Source organism: Acartia tonsa, chromosome 10 (genome assembly GCF_053477335.1).
Source record: "Acartia tonsa isolate MP-2025a chromosome 10, ASM5347733v1, whole genome shotgun sequence".
Taxonomy (NCBI): Eukaryota; Metazoa; Arthropoda; class Copepoda; order Calanoida; family Acartiidae; genus Acartia; species Acartia tonsa.
The window spans coordinates 36,278,981-36,284,980 of NC_137269.1; the positions used below are offsets into that span (position 1 = coordinate 36,278,981).

The 6,000-nt window shown below is 30.0% G+C and overlaps 1 long non-coding RNA gene across 1 annotated transcript in view; it reads right to left on the minus strand.

Moving 5' to 3' along the window:
- LOC145329991 (uncharacterized) overlaps positions 1-2,252 on the minus strand; it is a 40,641-nt gene extending 38,389 nt beyond the window's left edge. The window contains exon 1 of the long non-coding RNA XR_013883202.1: positions 1,636-2,252. This is a non-coding gene — a long non-coding RNA (uncharacterized LOC145329991). The remainder of the gene's footprint in view (positions 1-1,635) is intronic.
- Between the last annotated feature and the right edge of the window lie 3,748 nt (positions 2,253-6,000).

The window sequence follows — 6,000 nt, forward strand, 5'->3', positions numbered from 1 at the left end:
ATCCAGGTAGTTAATTGGTTATATACATCTATATTTATAGATTTATTATTTACTATTAGCTTCGCCCCTATAGTTTATGGGCTGTGTATTCGAAGAAACAGGGAAGATCACATAAATAGCCTAAAGCTATACAAAGACTTAAATCTAAATAAAGAACAGCCCAAACCCGACCCACAAACTATGTGAAGCTAAAATGGATAACCCAATCGGTTCAGTATTTACCGTAATCTTAAGTTACAGATAAAAAAACTGGGTATAGTCCCTTTCGTGGCAACGCACCTTAAGGGGCGATTCTTCGTATTTTTTACAGTAGCTTTTCTCCTATTTCTAGCTTACTACTTTATATTATACTAGAGTTGGCTCGATATAACTATCTCACTATTGGCTAGTTTTCTATAAGTACATATCTATTTATCTATTTCAATTTTCCTTCCTCGCCATTACTATCTAAAAGAAAGAAGTAAATATTTAATATTTAAATGATTTTAAAAAGATTTCTTCAATTATATTTTTTATTTACATTACCATCACCAAAGGGTTAATATGATTAAAGTTTTAGTTTTAATATTTGAACACTACGGAAGTGTCGCCACAATCGAATTCTTTTAAAACAGAGTTTTCTTAGATTTTCTATAATATGAACGTATATTTTTTGTTTATTAAATCAAGATTAAATAATTCAATGTAATTCAAATATCAACATGGATTGAAAAACTTTATTCATTCCATAAATAAATAGAATAAAGGTCTTATCGCTTTGGTCAATGAGATTTTAATGAGGATTATTGGAGCACTATGAGTTTTAGACATTTATTCCTTGGAAAACTTGAGCTCATTTATAGACATTTATTTCCTATATAGATCTGACATGAATCTTGAAGCAATAAAGCAGGCTGTTTTGTAAATGTTAAAAATTGGAAGAATTTATTAAATAAAAGTTATCGCAAATATACTTAGTAAATGATATAAAACGTGCGTCACCGATGCTGAAGAAAATGTGGATGAAAAATATGTTTCAGCTTTAATTTCGTGAATATAGTTATTTTTTAGTCTATCTATTTTATTAAAATATTTTATGACAGAATATTTTTTTGGTAATATTTGAATTCTGAAAAATACTATCTAAACGTTTCTTAAATAAAATTTCAGTAAATATAGTTTTTTTTTAAGCACTGCTATTCTATAATTATTAATTAAGGTATATTAGTATTTATGCAACATCAACGAAATATCGCTGTGATATTTTATTATAATGTTGGATTAAAAGACCTCAGTTTAATATTGTTTTATGTAAACAAGGATGACAATATCCATGAAAAGCGAAGGTCTAAAACAGACGGTAGGACAAACGAACATTAACACTTATAGAACCTAATAAGTTGAATATTCTAAATATAATGCTTCGCTTAAAATGTAGTAACTTGTTGTTATATGATTCATTGTTTTATAAATCAGATAAATAGGAAACAAAAAAAAACATTTTTATGTTAAAAATCAAGCAAAGTTGCTGGGTTATCATTCAAATTTAAGTAATTTATGTGATTTTGTATAATTTTTTTATGTTCTTAATAAGAGTGATTTTACTTAACAAACTAATTATATAGTAGCTTTGGATTTACAGCAAACAAAATTTACCTCTTTTATAGAACAAATTTTCCATGAAATTTTCAGGTTTCCTTTGATTTCAACTAATATCATGAATAAGCATAAAGGTTCATTTTCAAAATATCTTTAACACACCTATTAATGTACACCGATGTACTCCTGATGTAATGTACTAATGTACTGCATTCACAATATTGTACAAGATTCCGCATTCACAATCAGATAAATCCGCAGTGAGCTTCCCCCGGCCATTCTTCCTTTCTTTCTCAATTTCTATATTTTGTTGTAGAGTTGGTTATAGTTTGGCGTAGTACAGTAACTATTCTTTGCTCTGCCCTTACTTAGCTCAATATTACCATGTTATGTTACCTCTAGGTCTCTTTTCCAGTTTTCACATTACAAAAAAAGAATAAATTTTAACATTAGAATTGACTTTATAAAACTTAACTTGTATATTAATTTAAATTATTTTATATTTTTTTCTTGTGTGTGTTTCAAAATGTTTTGAATGGCTTATTGCAGCCACCTGTTTCTGTGTTGTAAGATCACAATTATCTGTTGGATTTTAGCATACAATATAGTATAGTAGCGGTCCTTCTGCATTAAATAATAACATACAAACATTCTCTAATAATACATTCATACTTAAAACAAGTTAGAGAAAGAGAAATGGAAGAAGAAAAAAAAAAGAGAGAGAGAGAGAGAGAGAATTTTGGTGTGTAATAGACAAGATCGGACACTTTCAAGCCAAAATTCCCGAGGCCCAAAGTCCGATCCCCCTCCGTTAACGGGCTCTGTGAGTGCAGAGTGGCTCCGATGCCTGTTGTATTTTACCTCCGATAGATTCATGTTAAGGCCCCCCTTTCTCTCTCTCTTCCTCTCTCTCTCTCTCTTACTTTTTAAAAGCGAAGCTTTTCTATAATTAGGGTCGGTCCGTCCGTACGTCCGTCCGTACGTCCGTAACGGATAGCTTTTTTCGTTAATTTAGGCATGTTAGGTCCTATCGATTTCAAATTTTGCATGGTGATTCCTTTAATAGTTAGGTACGATTTTGAAAGCGTAGCAACTCTATATTCATTAACAAAATGTCCGTACGTCCGTTTTAAACATGTTGATTTTTGTAACTTTTTTAACAACAAATTTTTATGTGATCAAATCATCCGATTGATCTGATTTTTGGTATATTGATTCCTGGGAGAACAAAGTATAATGTTATAAGCGAAGCAACTCTATAATCAAGTCCTAAAAATGTAGGTATGTCCATAAACATTATTATGTATAAAGCAGTTTTTCAACAAATTTACTTAGAATTTTGCTTCGAGGCTTATATATTTATATTCTGATTATTTAGTTCTGACAATATATAAGTGTTAATGTCCGTTTGTCCTACCGTTTCAGTGCTTCGCTTTTATGGATGTTGTCATCCTTGTTGTTTCTACCATGGGCTTGTTATAAAAGCGAATCTTTTCAACATTTTGCAGTTTATATGTCCGTACGTTCGTCCATATGTCTTTTTGGATAGATCTGATCTGATTGCTCTACAAAAAGATTCCTGTAACAATAAGGAATAATGTTATTAATGGGCAAAATAATGAACACTAGAAAGTCATCCCATTCATTTTCTTAAATTTTGAAATATTGATTGAAATGAAAATTTGGCATATTTTTTTGGCGTACCAAGTTTAAAATGTCTTTAAATGTAAGTATGTCCTTATTATTATTTTTGACGGGCAGCTGCGCCCCTAGCATCTAGGGTTCTCGAGATGGTAGGAAAGGACAGAAAAATATCCTAAAACCCTGCTATGACTTTAATCTAAAAAATGAATAGCCTAAAACCATCACGAGACCTATTTGAAGCTTTCCTAAGATGGAGTAATGGATCAATTTAGTAGTTATTGAAATGTTAAGCTACGACAAAAAACCTTACTACTTCATATAAAAGGATTATCCTGCATTTCAGGCAATTTAGGCAATTAACAGCGAATCTTGTACAAATCTGAAAAAATACTTTTTCAAAATAAAATCACTGTTTGTTTGACCGTTGTGTTGAGCCTCACATTTCTGGATGTTATCATACTTGTTTGCCATATTCTGTATTTGACTCTTGTTATTCCAGGGAACTCAAGGGATAAGATAATGGCCGATAAATTTATATACATCCCAAATGATGATACACAAATTATTATGAATATTACAATTAGTGGTTGAAACTTTTGGACACTTAACCAACTGATCATATTCAACAACAGTCCCCAAAGTTGTTGAGCAAACGAATTAGAAAACGTTATTATAAAACTTTGGGAACTAGTGTAATCAACAGCCCATTGTCCCCTTCCTCTCTGATATTCCCTTTTACACTAAATTTCATTCATATTTTTGTTTCTTAATTCCTTAACCTCCCCCCCCCCCCCACCCTTTTTATTTTCTCTCTAAATAAGTGTTACACAAGGAGATTCTTAAAAGCAAAGCTTTTCTACAATTAAAGACTTTTTTCGTATTCATTCGAATCCGGTGGATGGAACCGGTTCTCATCCATACGAAAAAAACTATGTCTAGCACCGAATTATATCCAGCTTTCTACGAATATAAAAATGTACAATCATAAGATTAAAACCAGTTTTTCTCTTATAATTGTACATTCTATATCCGCGGAGAGCCGTTTATAACTATTAATTTACTCTTTGTAAGGGGATATTGGACTGTCTCCAAAGTTTTATAAAGACGTTCTCGAATTTATTGGATTGACAACTTTGGGGATTTTTACCATTTGATACCATGATGATTACTACTCAAGGGTAATTTTGTTTATCATAATTTTGGATGTGCATCAATTTATTAGCCATTGTCTTATCCTTTTTGGTCCCTTCTTTGTTTTAGGTTTTCAATTGATTTTTTTTGTAAATTTTGCTGACCTATGAGCATCTACTCTATAATTCACGTAGTCTATTCCCAGCATATACTTTTATCGCATTATTTTAAGAAACATGTTGCATTAATGCCCCTATAGACATGCCCATGCCACAAAGACCTCCCTCATTACCATTAATAAGGAGAACTTCGCCAGCTTAGACAGGGACATGGTGATCAGGGCCTACGGTCGGTTCAGGGGGCAGGTAGAGGCGGTGATTGAAACTGGCGGTGATTTTATTGAATAATCTAATAATCTTATACCCAGTTTTTGAAATTTAATACAATCTTTAACATTGACGATTTTATGATCATTTGTTTAAAAAATAGAATTTGTCCGGTTTTATTCCCACCCTGTGTATGTGTATTAAAATCGCAAATAAGTATATTTTCAGCAATATATTATGTTTACTCCTTTGACATCATGGCGGACTACATTCGATTGGGAAGAGTGCAAAAAATAGCCCAAAAAAGGCTTAAAATTAAAAAAAAAATCGAATGCATAAAACCTGGGCCGAAGTATATAAAATCTTTCCTAAATTAGAACTAATATTGCAGTGATTACCGATTTCTTAACGGAAAATTGAAAAAATACAATTGATATATATTTAAAGCGATAAAATATAAATAAATACCTAAACTTTTTTATCTTCTTATCCTTATCGTTATTTCAAATATAAAAAATATTTTGCGGCAACCCTGAAATGATACTAAAATTGATTCATATATAAATGTTTGTATAATTTTTATCATCAAAGCTTTTTTAAATCAAAGTTTTTTATTAGAAATCATAAAATCTGAAGAAAAAATAATCTTTGCGTCTAATTTAGCCGTTAAAAGTTAAGTTTTGATAAAAGTGGAGATTTAAAATATAAAATGCGGGAACTCTGTTGTAACATGTTACGCGGCATTTTCTTGAATATGCGCACCAGGATTCAAATTTAACCGAAATTGCAAAATTAAATTGTGTAAAATTACGTTATTTTAATGATAAAATTTACAAATTTATGGTATTTTTAGGTTTATTAACGTTTTTTACATAATTTAATTTTGTAAAACTTATTTTTTTTAGTATTTTAATGCAAAACACGCGTCTTTTCTTTTTTTCTATTTAAAAATTTTCAAAACAAAGATATTCGAGATTAGAAAATTTTTCTCTCGCAAATACATTTTATTTTTTTATATTTGCTAAAAATATTTATTGAATCATATATTTTTTTGGATTTTGTTCACAATTAAAAATTATTGTAATTTTGAGATTGTCTCCTTTATTTTGGGGAGGGTGGGCTAAGCCTAATCTTTATGATAGATATCTATCTCCAATTAAAATCAAGAATTACTATTGTCTGCTTTTTGACAGTAACATTTCATTAACTAAGTTAATATTGTTAAGAATAGATAAATTTATACATTTAAGATATGAGAATGAATATTAACTTTGTAGTAATCCAACCTATAATTGATTTATTGATCTGTAAATTTCAGAAT